Below are 14,225 nucleotides of genomic sequence, written 5' to 3'. Positions count from 1 at the left end.
CTCTTATCAATAAAAAGCAAAACAAACGTTAAGTGCTTGGCTACAATAAAAAATAAGAAGGTTAAGCCCCTCCTCGAGGGACAATAAGGACAAAGGTGTGGTTTGAATGGGGAGGGGACCAGGAAGAACAAGGCTAAATAAAGGGGCACTTGCCTATAGTTGAATTCCTATAGGTTAAATGCAAAGATAAACACAAGCAACTAATTTCTGACTTTAAATTGTGGTAAAATACACATAACAAAATCTACCATCCTAACTGTTTTTAAGTGTACAGTTCAGGAGTGTTAAGTACATTGTTGAGCAAGCAATTTCCAGAACTCTTTTTCATCCTGTAAAACTGAAACTCTATACCCATTAAACAACTCCCCATTCCCCCTTCTGCAGCCCCTGGCAACCACCATTCTAACTTCTGTCTCTATGCATTTGACTACTCATGTAAGTAAAGCCATACAGTATTTGTATTTTTGTAACTGGCTTATTTCACTTAGCATAATGTCCTCAGGTCCATCCATGTTGTATTATGTGCCAGAATTTCCTTCCTTTTGAAGGCTAAATAATATTCCATGGTATTTACATACCACATTTTGTTTACCCATTAATCCATCAATGGGCATTTGGGTTGCTTCCACTTCTTGACTATTATGAATAATATTGCTGTGAACATGGATGTGCAAATATCTCTTCAAATCCTGCTTTCCATTATTTTGAGTAATTGTTGACTTTTGAGCTTAAGCATGATTTAAGTGCTTTTCAAGAATAATCTTGATTTTATGTGGGGTTTTTTTGCCTTAGGCACTGATTTCAGAGCCTCCCCATTTCTTTATCTCAGGAGGCATCTGAGGTTGCTCCATGAACAAGGCTGTTTATAAACCATTGTTCCAGGGCTAGGCTGAAAACTGAAAGGACTAAAATCTAAGAGGCTTAAGTAGTTCATCATCTTTTCTGAATGCTCTTCTCTAAGAAGGCCCATCCTTTGCCCAACCAGTTGAAAATCCCATCAGTTTCAAAGAAGGTTTTTGCACCATTATTTACCATCCCTCACCATGTACAAAATTCTTCACAAAATGCTTCAGCAAAGTCTTCCTCAGGGTTGTCTCTGAATTGCACTGTGACACTGACATGGGTGATGCTTGTTCTGTTTGGCTTTTGTTGCAAGTGCACTGTCCTTCCTAAAGTTTTTCTGTCTCTGTCTGACTCATTTCATGGCTCCATCAGTGAGCTCAGGGATCATCAGCCCCTTCTCTGATTACCTCCTGTGATGCTGGCCATCCCCCATGCGGGGCCTCCAAGAGTACTTGATTTGAGGGGAAGAGAAGACAGACCTAATGTTACTAAACCAAACTCTGATCCGCTCACTCAGTGCACAGAAAAAGCCAAACACTGACACTGGGATTTGCAGTGATAGAAAGTGAGGCATTTATTGCAGCGTGCCAAGCAAGGGGATTGGGCAATTAACACTTAAGACCCAAATTCCCTGATGGCTTACGAGCAAAGGTTTTTAAAGGCAGGGTACATTTCAAGAAAGCAGAAGTTACAGACAAAATTGTGAGTCAAACATGGAGGTTATACATTGGTTTGGCCTGAAAAGATGAGCTATCCTGAAGTGGGAGATTACAGGTCATTGGGCGGATTCAGAAATTATTTGATTTGCAATTGGTTAAGGAAACAAGGTTTTGTCTAAAAACTTGGGTTCAGCAGAAAGGAAGGTTAATGTTTGGCCTGTGGGTGTGACTCTTATCCAGGTCCCACAGGAAGAAATTTAGAACAAAGAACGGTGGTCAGTGTTCAATCTTCAGGTCCCCTTTATCTAAGGTCTCCCTGACAATGGCCAGCATTTTTCATCAGTGGGAGTCTTGGTTTCTAATAAACAACTCAAGAACATATGTTACGGTGTTATCTTTTAGTTTCTAGAAGGAACTAAAACACCTTGTGACTCTAACTTGCTTGAGATTATTGTTTATGCTATTCCTTTTTTTTTTTTTTTTTTGCTTATGGGATTGCTTATTTATTTCTCAGGGATAGCTGGGTGCCTGGAATTTCCCTTGAAGAGATTCAAGATGTTTCCTTTATTTCCATGCTTGGGGGGGACCCATTAGGACCCTAAGAAGGACTCCTGCTTTGTCTCACTAACATTTATTAATAATCTATGGTGTGTGCCAGATATTCTAGTAAACCCTTTCATCTATGCTCTCATTTAATGGTTACCACTTCTAGGAAGGAGGTGATATCATCTGTCTGAAAATGGGAAAAGAGGCCAGGAGAGGTTAAGTATTTAGCAGCAGGACCTCACAGCTAGTAAGTGGATTTGAACACAGGTCAATATGGCTCTACTGCCCCCAGCTGCATTCATGGAGCTGTGATTAGACCCCCATTTTCCTTCCCAGAACACAGGGGTCCTCTAATCTCAGTTCCTTGCTCATCAGCAATGGTAAGAACTCTACCTGAGCAACACAGCTACCATCCAATACTCTGACTCAACTCCATCATTCCTGCCTGCCAGACGTATCACCTGTCTTGTGAATTCTTCAGACTTCTTGACTCAACAGGTCCCCATCATTGTCCCCACAGTACTCAAAGCTTGTCCGTCACCAACCTCAGTCCCACTGAGCCTTGTAATAACAAGGCCCTGCTCCACTTTTGGAATCCCTTTCTAGTCCTTTCATCTCTAAACACAAACATTCCCTATCCTCAGAGTGGGCTTCAATCATTCAACCCCTCATGACTCTTTTCTGCTTCCAGCCAACCTCCCAATTTCCAGGTGATTTAAAACTTCCACTCAGGCTCTGTAGTCCACATCTTCCAAGTTGTTCTCCTTTGGACTCTACAACCACCTCTCTGTCCCCTTCTGGTTACTTTCATAAACCCCACAAAGGCATCACCCCCCAGATCTGCCTTTTTTATCCCTGAGAAAAGATGCTGGAACAAATGCAGAGAAGCAGGCAATCCTTGCTCATCTCAGAGCCATTCCCTTCCTGGCAGCCTGGCCTCTATCTTGCTCTTTGAATTTACATGTCCACAAATACACTTTCTACCTTTTGTTCCCAAAACCGTAGTTTCTTCCCCCCAGGCCTTTCATCCCTTGCTGATTTTCTCCTGCCAGTTTTTAATCAATTGCTCAGAACTACATAAAGGTATTTTAAGTATAAATACACACAAACACACACACACACACACACACACACACACACACACTATCCTAACATAGCTGCTTACATGCTTCCTCGTCCATATATACATATTCAAGGGCTTTTTCCTTATTTTTAAAAAAAGATACATCTTTATATTTTTATTTTACTTTTTCACATTGTGAAGATTCTATGGGAAACTAAAAGAATATGAAGTTGAAAATATATAACTGATTAAAAAGAAAAAAGTGAAATATTTCATATATACAGAAGTGAAATTGATTTTATTTTATATTTTTGAGACAGGGTCTCACTCTGTCACCCAGGCTGGAGAGCAATGGTGCAATCATGGCTCATTGAAGCCTTGACCTTCTGAGCTCAAGTAATCCTCACATCTCAACCTCTCAGGTAGCTAGGACTACAGGCACAAGCAACCACGCCCACCTCATTTTTGTTTTTTTTTTTTTTTTTTTAGAGAAGCGGTTTCACCATGTTGCCCAGGTTGGTCTCAAACTCCTGGGCTCAAGTGATTCACCTGTCTTGGCCTCCAAAAGTGTTGAGATTACAAGCGTGAGCCACCACACTCTATAAAACTGATTTTAAAGCACAAAATAATTGTTAAATATTTTATAGATGTGAAAGAATAATAGAACAAACATATTTGAGCTTACCACCCAACTCAAGAACTACCGGAATCCCTGTGCCTCCCCAATCCCATTTCCCTCTTCCCTCCGCCATTCTGAATTTTGGTTTATCATTATATATGTATATATTCCTAAACAATTTCTTGTTTAAATTTACATGACTTTGAGTTTTGTATTTAGTATCATAAAGCATATATTCTTTTGCAACTTGTTTTATCTATGATGTTGTATAGCTCTAATTCATTAATTTTCTCTGCTCTGTAGTACCTCTCTTAATACAGTATAATTTCTCTATTCATTTTCCTGTCAAGGGATATTTAACTTGTTTCCAGGTTCTTGCTATTACTAGCTATGATGTTATGAAATTTTTGTACACATCTCCTAATAAACACAGGAAATAATTTCCCTAGGCTGGGGGTTCAAAGTGTAGTCCTAGGATCAGCAGCATCAGCATCACCTGGGACCTTACAAATGCAGATTCTCAGGCCCCACTCCAGAGTTACTGAATCAGAAACTCTGAGGGAGGGCCCAGCAATCTGTGTTTTAGAAGCCCTCCAGGTAATTATGATGCATACCAAAGTTTGAGACCCACAGCTGTAGGCCAACCAAGAAGTAGAGTTGGTAGGATATGTGGCATACATGTTGTTTCCTTTACTAGATATATTAATTTTCTTCAAAAGCATTGCACCAATTTACACTCTCACCAACAGTGAGAATTCCTACTGTTCTACATCTTCCTCAAGACTTGGACTCATCAGAATTTTTTTTTTTTTTTTTTTTTTGAGACAGAGTTTCACAATTGTTGCCCAGGCTAGCACGCAATGGCACGATCTCGGCTCACCACAACTTCCACCTCCCGGGTTCAAGCAATTCTCCTGCCTCAGCCTCCCAGGTAGCTGGGATTATAGGCATGCAACACTATGCCTGGCTAATTTTGTATTTTTAGTAGAGACGGGGTTTCACCATGTTGGTCAGGCTGGTGTTGAACTCTCGACCTCAGGTGATCCACCTGCCTCAGCCTTCCAAAGTGCTGGGATTACAGGCATAAGCCACCATGCCTGGCCCAGAATTTTTTATTATTGTGAATCCAGTGGTTATAAAATGGCGTCTTACTATGCTTTATATCTCACTTTTTACAGAACAAAGTCAATATACTCCAAACAACCCCTTTTCAGAACTAGCTTTCCTTTCTTTTCTTTTCTAGCTCCCCCACTTCTGAGATGGTGTAATTTCTACCATCCTGAGGGCTAGAAGTCTGGGCACTATGTTTTATATGCCTCTCTGTCTTCCAGAAGGCATTGGACAGTAGACTTCTAGTGACAACATCACTACTGTCTGGCTCCAGAGAGTGGCTCTATGTATGAAAATTTCAACTTGGAGAGAGTCAAGGGTGGTATCATGATAGGTGATATTTTAGGATGGCTTAGATGTAGGGTTGGTCTTGGAATATGCCTCATTTGTATTGTAACCCATAGGTTGCTGGGGCCTCTTTTCCTTAGGATCCAGAAGGGATTGTTTTAAACACTTTATTCCACAAACAGGGAGGGTGAAAGTCCTCCTCAAGATATCTGTAAATTCTGCCAACTTTTATATTAGCTCTGGCTTCAGGCTTCCAACTCTGTTTGATATTAGCTCTGTTAACAATTTTTTTTTCCTGTACCACTGGTGTCATCTCTGCATCTGGTGTTGCTCTGGAAGCAGAATACAGATCTTTTCCAAAATTTCCACCCAAACATCATGAATAAGACTTTCCCAGGTTCTAGAAAACTATCTTAAGCGATGGCTGGTGACTTCTACCCCTTCTTCTTCATCCGTCTCTCCATCCTTTTATCTGGAACGTGGATGCCACTTTAGACTATGGAGATAAGGGTACCTCCTAAGAACTGTAGCAAAGGAAATTGGAAGGAATCAGCCCTGAGGATTTTATGGAGCAGAGCAACCCTATCTGAGTTGGATTGTATATAAGTAGACTTTTCATCAGAAAAAAAAATAAACTCCTTGTTAAATCACTGTTATTTTGAGTTTTTCCATTACTCAAAGCTGAATTATATCCCAACTGAGACACACAGTATGCAAGAAACATGGTTCATCTACAGCATAGGTGAAAAAAGAGTCAGGAGTATCAAAGATAGTGACTCAGTGTGAATCACTCATGTTTTGAAGCTACCAAAAAAAGCCAAAGACATCTTAGGTCACAATTATTTGTTTATTTAGTCATCCTTTGATTCATTCAACCTTAAACTAGGCCCTGTGTTTCGGCTTCCTCATAGTCTCATAGACCCAATGATGCCTGCCCTCTCAAGGTCTTAATTCTTTCTATCTTGTGGTTTTTCTCTTACTGCCTTCTAATTTCACCTTCACCCCTAACCACCTCATCTAGTATTTTCCAATTTCTATTCCTGAGAAAGAAAATCTGACTGATCTGGCTCAACTTGTCATGCGAGGCCACATTACAGATGCCTGGACAATCTGAGGAGTAGTCCCTCAATCCTTGGGTAGTCCCTGATCCAGTCAGCTGTGGTCCTTCAGAAAACATTTGACTTGAATAGTTTCACTCTGGAGGGACTGAGAATATAAGAGCTCTATGACTATCAGGTCTGGCATAGTACGAAGCTTGACTTGACTCATGGGGCCAATTGAAGGGGGCAGGTTTGGTAGAATCATTCCTTCTTGATTCCCTTACTGCCTAGCACAATACTTGGTTCACTGGAAACCCTTAGAAAGTGCCTGTTGAGTGAATTCAAGTTAGGTATTCGTTGATGGGAGTAGGAGCTGGAAAACATGTCAAATTCCCAAGAGATAGATGATGTCATAATTTCCAAAATGGGTATCCAGAGCCAAAGTGTCAAGTTTCATCTTTTTCTCAACTTTAGTGTAAAAGAAAGGGGGGTGGGGCAGAGAGAGAGAGAGAAAATCAACACAACCCCAAGGAAGGTTTGTTTTTTCCTTTCCTTCAGAAAGCAGCTGTCAGTTTAACTTATCCCAAAATACTGTCAGTGATGAGCATGACTGAAAATGCGTTTTATCTGTAATTAGAGAGATTACATTAAACACTATTATTTGCAGACACACATTGAATTAACCCTAATCGAGGCTAGCAAATAGTAGAGCCTGCCTATTTTTCGCCTCAAAATTTTTAGAAAATTGTGACAGTTGACACACAAGGGACAATGCTGACAAGATTTCTTTCCATCAAATGCCAGACAGTAATTGTAATTGCCTTTAAAAATGTTTTAAGCAGTTTCGTTAGTAAATCAGAAGTTGCCACAAATCATGCTGATAGTTTCTAAACATGGGGGTTGTTGACTGTGCATTCCAATATGAGTTTAATGAATTGATTTTCTGAGGAATTTAACTTTGCATCTGTTTTCAGGTATAATTAATTCACTCTGATTAATGTGATTAGCATAAATATCAGTGGATTATACATGATACCCTTTATTTATTCACTTATTTTTAATCTGCCATACTGTCCATTGGGAAATGATAGAAGTGATTTTTGGAAAAACATCTTGCTGGTGGCTCTGATCACATTGGATTTCTGCAAAGCAGAATCCTGGAAGGAATTCACTGATTATTCACAGCCTGTGCAGCAATGTAGTTTTGTTTGAGGGACTTATTAAAGTTTACACAGTCCCTGCCTTTAAGGAGCTTATAATCCAGAGGAGAAGATGAGACAAATATTCCAATGCAAGTCACTCACAAGGAAGAATGACTGTCCTCAGATTCTTCATTCTCTCAGGACCCCTCCCCAACTCTCTTAAAATAATGCTATTATTTAAGGTAAACTAATGCTTCTCATTCTCCTGAGCAGTCTTATTCATGGCTCCAATTACCACTCCCAAATCTGTATCTCTGACTCAGTCCTGTCTTCTGAGCTCCAGACCTCAAGGCTCCAGATGCCTCCAGATACCTTCACCTGGATATCCCAAAAGTACTTCAAATTAAACACACCAGACCCAAATTCATGACCTCCTTCCAAACTTGCTCCTCCATTTCTTTCCCCAATCTCTGTAAATGGCTCCTCCATCCAATCATCCAGACTAAACCACTACTATGAGTCTCAGGACAGAAAGGCCATTTATTTATTAAGTCCTCAAACTTCAGTGTTCATCTTTAATGTTCATTGGAATCATCTGAAAAGCTTGTTATTATCATAATTATTTTGATACAGAGTCTCACTCCGTTGCCAGGCTGGGGTGCAGTGCCTCGATCTCAGCTCACTGCAACCTCTGCCTCCTGGGTTCAAGTGATGCTCCTGCCTCAGCCTCCCGAGTAGCTGGGACTACAGGCATGCACCACCAAGCCCAGCTAATTTTTGTATTTTTAGTAGAGACGGGGTTTCACCACGTTGGCCAGGATGTTCTTGATCTCTTGACCTCATGATCAGCCCACCTCAGTCTCCCAAAGTGCTCCAATTACATGTGAAAAGCTTATTAAAACAGTTTCTTGATATTCGTGACCAGAGATTATGATTTAGTTGTCTGAAGTGGGGTCCATGAATTTGTTGGGAACAGGACCACATTTGGAGAACCATTACCCTAGAGAATGTAAAGAATGAAGGCACATTTCCATAAACCATTGTATTAGTCTGTTTTCACACTGCTATAAAGAATTATCTGAGACTGGGTAATTTATGAAGAAAAGAGGTTTAATTGACTTACAGTTCCGCAGGCTTCACAGGAAGCATGGTTATGCCTCAGGAAACTTATAATCATGGCAGAAGGCAAAGGGGAAGCAAGCACATCTTTACCATGGCGGAGCAGGAGAGACAGCGAGAAGGAGGAAGTGCCTCACACTTTCAAACAACTAGCTCTCATAAGAACTCACTCACTATCATAAGAACAGCAAGGGGGAAGTTCACCCCATGATTCAATCACCTCCCACCAGGCTCCTCCCCCAACATGTGGGGATTACAATTCAAGATGAGATTTGCATGGGGACACAGAGCCAAACCGTATCAGCCACCAAATCATTACTATATGAATTATTGCTGGAGGATGGAAATAGGAAGCAAGTCTTCTCTGGGTAGAGCAACTCTGCATCACCCAGAGGCAATATGAATTAAAGAAACAGCTAGTGATTTAATTATTCCTTCATCCATCGATTATGTATTGAGTCCCTACCTTCTCCTAGGCACAGTGCAAAGCACTGAACCAGATTCTGAGATATAATGCTGAGTAAAACCATGACACAATCCATGTTTACAGTCTAGTTTTAATAAGTGAGCTCAGGCAATTCACTGAGCCTCAGCTATCTTATCTGTAAAACTGAAATAATAATACCACTGTGTATAGACTTTATGACAGATAAATAGAAGACTATGTTAAGTGCCTAGTTCAGTGCCTGGCACATTGATTCTCTAGAAGGATACTTAATGAATGGTAGTTAGTTCATATTGGTTTTATGTTAGAATTATTCACTTTAAAGTGCTATGCAAGTGTTAATTGTTGTTATTGTCTTTAGCATTATGTCATAGACTCCCTTAATGAACTTACCCAGGTAACTGACTAGACTTAAACAATTTTGAGAAAGGACCTCAAATAACTGAGGACAAGTTGGAATTTTGAGAGTTGTAGAACCCTCAGTTTCTTTCATTCTTTAAGATTATTAGGGCTTGGGTATTAATAGTAGTTTCCAAACTTTCCTCCAAAAACCAATTTTCCCAAATTAGTATATTGTTTGATTAATTGTAAATCTTCTGGATAAATGTGAAATGGCGCAGAAGCCAAGAGGATTGACGAAATCTGATCCTCCCTACTAGATTCTAGGATTTCAAGCATCTCCTTGGAAGGGAAACAGATATGGGGATAAAAAGAAAACTCCTCTTTGTTATTAGAGGTTCAGTGAGGTATAGTCACACAATGGAATACTATAAAGTCTTTGAAAATAGCCTTAATTTGAATTTGTTGATATGGAAAAAAAAGTCAAAGATAAAAGGCATATAGCAGTATGTATATCATTTTTGATTAAATAAAAAGCATAGGATTATTTATTTATGTGTATGTATGTAGACAAATCCTGGAAAGATATACAGCCAATTGTTAACAAAATTTATTTCTCTGTGGAATAATTATGATTACCCTCCAAAAATTAATCAGTATTTTCTAGATTTTATTCAATGACTAAATGTGACTAGTGTAATAAGCATATAGAAAGAATGAGTCCACAATCCCTAAAAAGAAACTGTGGGTGCCCTCAGGCAATGTTAGGGAATCTTCCCTGCATATTATTATAGTATCACCTGGGGAGATTTTAAAATGTCTAAATGGAAAGGCTGCCCCCAAGACTTTCCAACTAAATCAGAATCTCTGGGGCTGAAACCAAGGCTTAAAGCTCCTGGGATGTTTTCAATGTGTGGCCAAGTTTGCAAACCACTGCCTCAGGAGAGCTTTCCTTGCCTTTCCTTGCTCTTCATAGGTCCCCTTGGGACCCTGGCTTATAGGGGGCCTCAATGGGTCCCCACAACCAAGCTAGTCCCAGGACAGACATCAGTATTCCTTGACTCCCAGTATCAACATAGTTTACTCAGTTTTCATAATAATTTTGAAGTAGATCAGATATAGAAATTACTTTGGCCCCTGGACAGATATAGGGAGAAAAGGTGGAAAGAAGATAGAGTTAGAATATCTCATTTCTTAGTGAGGTCTGTCATGCAATAGCTGTGTGATCATGAACAGGTTACTTTTCTTTTTTTCATTCTCATTAGCATGATGAAATGGACAGGTTACTTTTCTCTGAGGCTCAGATTCCTCATATCTGCACCTTTCTTGGTTGCTATTAGAATTAAGTGAACTAAAACACCTGAAAAGAGTTTAGTAAAATGTAAAGTACTGTATACATATTATTTTTTTCTTACTGTATTTTGTAACTTATAATATGAAGAACGTGCTCAGGGGAAGATGGTATCTGAGGAAGGCCCAAGAAAGTTTGACTTAGTCTCCCACAGGTGACCTAGGCCTTTGGATGGACAGAGAGACCTAAGTTCAGAGATAATTAAATAAGGGGCAAATCCATGGGCTGAAACTAAAAGCAGCTTGACAGGCCAAACATGAAACGCTTCTTTCTCAGAAATTCAGAGAAGAGACTCTGAGAAAGATCTTCCCTTTGCTTTTCTGATGGCTTCCAGGAATTTTTCCCAAAGTGGTGATGTCCCAGAATAAATAGGTTTTCTTCTCATAATTAAGCCAGAGGTTCTGGGAATGGGCTGAGCCCAAGGCTGAATTCATTACTGAAATTGCTCGCAATTTAATTCAGGTCTCAAGGAGGTGGTTCCTGTGTGTCACCGGAAAAGAATCCTTGCATCTAGACAACAGTCTCCACGTGTCTCTAGATTGACTTTGAAATGGGAAACTTTTTCTCCCTCTGCAATTAATTTACTCTCTAAAAATAAAAGTCCACAAAAGGAACTTCACTACCACACTGTCTATAGAAGGACCTCAGCATTAGGTGGGACCATCTGGGACATCATTCAACATCGGTAGTGACTGAAGAAAGTTGAGTGTCCCTTAGGAATAGAGACCATGAATTTTTCATTTTTGGATCCTCTGCATGTCACATAGTGCTGGGCCCAGAAAAAAAGTACACAGTGAATCAATGCCTGGGAAGCTTCTCCTGCAGGCACAGTTCCTAGTGCACGGTAGGAAATTATAAATATTTTTGAAATGGACAGCATTGCCACCAGGTCTAACACACGGAAAATATCCACTGTTGTGCAAATGTGTTTTCCTTTTGTTCCTCTTAGACCATTATTGGTTGCAACTATTCCCATAAAATGGATTTATTGCCCACATTCTCAGAGTAGGCAATAACCCATGTAATAATATGGGTCTGTACTGAAGATAAACCATAATGTTTGTATGGTAGCTTCTCACTGTATTATACAATTGGATCTTCACTTCAGGAAGAACGACTACTGCATTCCTCCAGGCCAGAGATAAAGGAAACCTCAACTAGGAAAGTGACAGTGGGAGAGAGACACATGGGAGTTTTCGAACCTGATTTCTGGTTTGGAAACCTGAGTGGATGATGGTGCTATTCGCTGAGATATGAAGAAGGTACAGTTTTGACGGGAAATATGATGAGTTTAATTATGAATATTCTGAGTTTAAGTGCTTGTCTGCCACCCAGGTAGAGGTAGAGATCATTAGATATGAAAGTATGAAACTCAGAGGAGACATCTGGGTAGATATATTCTCTCTCTCTCTTTTTTTTTTTTTTTTTTAAGACAAGGCCTCACTCTGTTGCCCAGGCTGGAGTGCAGTGGCACAATCACAGCTCACTGCAGTCTCAACCTCCTGGGCTCAAGCAATCCTCCTGCCTCAGCCTTCTGAGTAGATGGGACCACAGGCGCATGTCACCACCGCCTGGTTAATTTTTGAATTTTTTGTAAAGATGAGGTTTCGTTGTGTCGCCCAGGCTGGTCTCGAACTCCTGAGCTCAAGCCATCTGCCCCCCTTGGTCTCCCGAAGTGCTGAGATAACATGTGTGAGACACTGCGCCCTGCCAGTAGATATAGTCTTGAGAGCCATCAGCATATGATAGTAATAGATATCCAGAAATAATGAGTATGTGGGAAGAACGGTGAGAACAGTTTTAGGGGGAAGGAGGTGGCAGAGACCCGTGGCAGAGGATAGAGTAGAAAAATGAAAACGGACACAGCTAGCATGAAAGAAAAGAAGGTAGTATGGAAGGAGACATGAGGTTAAAGGAGAGATTTTTAAAGATGGAAAAGACATGTTTAAATGCAAATGGGAGAGGAACAACCAGATGGAACCACTGGGCACCGCTGAATCTGTCCATCACCACATCTGACTACAGCAACCTTAAGACAGTAATGACAACGGCTTCACTTTCGCCTTTTTTTTTTTTTTTTAATTATACTTTAAGGGCCGGGCGCGGTGGCTCACGCCTGTAATCCCAGCACTTTGGGAGGCCAAGGCGGGTGGATCACAAGGTCAGGAGATCGAGACCATCCTGGCTAAAAAACAGTGAAACCCCGTCTCTACTAAAAATACAAAAAATTAGCCAGGCACGGTGGTGGGTGCCTGTAGTCCCAGCTGCTCGGGAGGCTGAGGCAGGAGAATAGTGTGAACCCAGGAGGTGGAGCTTGCAGTGAACCAAGATAGCGCCACTGCACTCCGGCCTGGGCGAAAGAGTGAGACTCCATCTCAAAAAAAAATATATATATATATCTATATATATATATCTATATATATATATAGATATATATATACTTTAAGTTCTAGGGTACATGTGCACAACATGCAGGTTTGTTACATATGTATACATGTGCCATGTTGGTGTGCTGCACCCATTAACTCATCATTTACATTAGGTATATCTCCTAATGCTATCTGTCCCCCTCCCCCCACCTCACGACAGGCCCCGGTGTGTGATGTTCCCCTTCCTGTGTCCAAGTGTTCTCATTGTTCAATTCCCACCTATGAGTGAGAACAGGCGGTGTTTGGTTTTTTGTCCTTGCAATAGTTTTTTGAGAATGATGGTTTCCAGTTTCATCCATGTCCCTACAAAGGACACAAACTCATCATTTTTTATGGCTGCATAGTATTCCATGGTGTATATGTGCCACATTTTCTTAATCCAGTCTATCATTGATGGACATTTGGGTTGGTTCCAAATCTTTGCTATTGTGAATAGTGCCACAATGAACATACGTGTGCATGTGTCTTTATAGCAGCATGATTTTAATCCTTTGGGTATATGCCCAGTAATGGGATGGCTGGGTCAAATGGTATTTCTAGTTCTAGATCCCTGAGGAATCGCCACACTGTCTTCCACAATGGTTGAACTAGTTTACAGTCCCACCAACAGTGTAAAAGTGTTCCTACTTCTCCACATCCTCTCCAGCACCTGTTGTTTCCTGACTTTTTAATGATCACCATTCTAACTGGTGTGAGATGGTATCTCATTGTGGTTTTGATTTGCATTTCTCTGATGACCAGTGATGATGAGCATTTTTTCATGTGTCTGCTGGCTGCATAAATGTCTTCTTTTGAGAAGTGTCTGTTCATATCCTTTGCCCACTTTTTAATGGGGTTGTTTGTTTTTTTTCTTGTAAATTTGTTTGAGTTCTTTGTAGATTCTGGATATTAGCCCTTTGTCAGATGAGGAGATTGCAAAAATTTTCTCCCATTCTGTAGGTTGCCTGTTCACTCTGATGACGGTTTCTTTTGCTGTGCAGAAGCTCTTGAGTTTAATTAGATCCCATTTGTCAATTTTGGCTTTTGTTGCCATTGCTTTTGGTGTTTTAGGCATGAAGTCCTTGCCCCTGCCTATGTCCTGAATGGTATTGCCTAGGTTTTCTTCTAGGGTTTTTATGGTTTTAGGTCTAACATTTAAGTCTTTAATCCATCTTGAATTAATTTTTTTATTCAAAAAATGCCTCAGGATGACAAGAAACTTATATATGAACTAGAAGGAAGCTGGGCTCTGC

At 40.4% G+C, this 14,225-nt stretch overlaps 1 protein-coding gene across 4 annotated transcripts in view; it reads right to left on the bottom strand.

The window, feature by feature from the left end:
* LOC134736184 (uncharacterized) overlaps positions 1–14,225 on the bottom strand; it is a 386,711-nt gene that overhangs the window by 346,687 nt on the left and 25,799 nt on the right. The gene's annotated exons all lie outside the window — the stretch shown is intronic.

This window comes from Symphalangus syndactylus, chromosome 3 (genome assembly GCF_028878055.3).
Source record: "Symphalangus syndactylus isolate Jambi chromosome 3, NHGRI_mSymSyn1-v2.1_pri, whole genome shotgun sequence".
In the NCBI taxonomy this organism is placed as follows: domain Eukaryota; kingdom Metazoa; phylum Chordata; class Mammalia; order Primates; family Hylobatidae; genus Symphalangus; species Symphalangus syndactylus.
This window is presented reverse-complemented; position numbering and strand designations above follow the sequence as displayed.